We start from the raw sequence: 1,730 nt of genomic DNA on the forward strand, positions 1-1,730 counted from the left end.
TACTGGGGATAGAACTCAGGACCTTGTTCTTGCCAGGCAAGTGCTTATTCTACTGAGCTACCTCCCCAGCCCAGAAAGAAAATTTTAAAAAATAAACTATAAAACAAAAGTTCTGTTACTGTTATGGTACTTTGACATCATTTTAAAAGATTTTTATTTCTTTGGCCCAGGTCCTACTGCACAGCTCAGACTTGTAGCGGTCCTCCTGTCTCAGCTTTCCCAGTGCTGGGATTACAGGTGCGCACACCACGCCTGGCCCTGGGGCTGGCATGGCATGCGGTACCAGGGATTGAACTCAGGTCCTTACACTACGCTTAGACTGCAGAGCTATCGCCCTAGCCTGATGTCATTTTTTTTTTATTAACTTCTCATGTTTTCTATTTCTTCCCCCAAGATGAATGTATTTATTATGTATTACCATCATATATGAATTGAAATAAAATTTTAAAAGGATTATAATAAAGATTTTCTTTTTCTTCATGACTCATTGTTAGTAACGTGTTTTGGGGACCTTCCTCTTCTTTTCTTTTCTTTCTTTTTTTGTACAGGAATCAAACTCAGGACTTACACTTGTCCGGCAGGCACTTGTGCCTCTGAGCTGTATCTCCAGCCCCTGAAAAAGTTCCTCGTCTTAGAGGTTATCCAGTTTGATACTATAAGGCAGGACGTGGTGGCTCACACCTGTAATCCCTTGCAAGGCTGAGGCACGAGGATTGCCTCAAGTTTGAGGCCAACTTGGGCTACATCGTGAATTCAAAGCCAACCTAGACAACATAGGGAGACCCTGTCTCAAACAACAAAAATGGAGAATAATTTATTAGTATATAAATATTTACGGTAGGTTCTTTCAATCCTTTGTAAATTTTGCACCATCATGTGGAATGGATTCTCTTGCTTTCTGCTTTTTCTTGAGTCTTCTGGCTTTTTTCATAGTTTTGCCAAAGGCTTGTTGATTTTATTTGTTTTTATAAAAAGTACAGCTCTTAGGATCATGGGCTTTTAAAATTGTTTTCCTGGGCTGCTTTGTTCATTTCTGTCCTGATCGTTATTATCTCCCCGCCCCCAGCACTGGGCTTAGTTTGCTTCCTTGTACCAGTTCCTTGAGGTGTAACATTTGGTTGTTTATCCAGGATCTTTCTGAAGGCATGTACCACTGCAGACTTCAGTCCCAGCTGCCTACATCCCCTAAGTTTTGGCTTATTGTGCTTCTATTTTTATCTGTCTCAAGATTTTTTTCCCAGATATTTAAAAAATGTCTTCTTTGACCCACTGGTTGTTCAGGAGCATGTTTCATTCTCAAATATTTGTAAGTTTGCTGAAATTCCTCCTTTTATTGATTTCTGCTTTTATGTAATTATGGCTGCAAAACACACTCGATGTGATTCAGTCTGCTCACATTTGTTAAGATTGTTTTGTATCCTAACATGTGATCTATCCTGGAGAAGGTTCTGGGTGTACTTGAAAAGAATGTGTTTTTTGCTGCTGGTGGATGGAATGTTCTGTGTATGTCTGGTAGGTGGGGCTCTTTAAATATCGATGTGAGTAAGCTTGTAATAGCTTGCAGTTCATCAGGATTAATGTTTACTATGATACTAAATAGGTTGGAATTGATAATCGTAGTCAGCGTGCTAATGGCAGTGCAGTGAGGCACAGTGGGAGGATGCGAGGGAATCGGCGTATTATTTTAAATAGCCGATGTGTAGGGAGGGAGAGCCTAGTATTTCTTCTAC

Source organism: Octodon degus, unplaced genomic scaffold (genome assembly GCF_000260255.1).
Source record: "Octodon degus isolate 3935 unplaced genomic scaffold, OctDeg1.0 scaffold00296, whole genome shotgun sequence".
NCBI classification, from domain to species: domain Eukaryota; kingdom Metazoa; phylum Chordata; class Mammalia; order Rodentia; family Octodontidae; genus Octodon; species Octodon degus.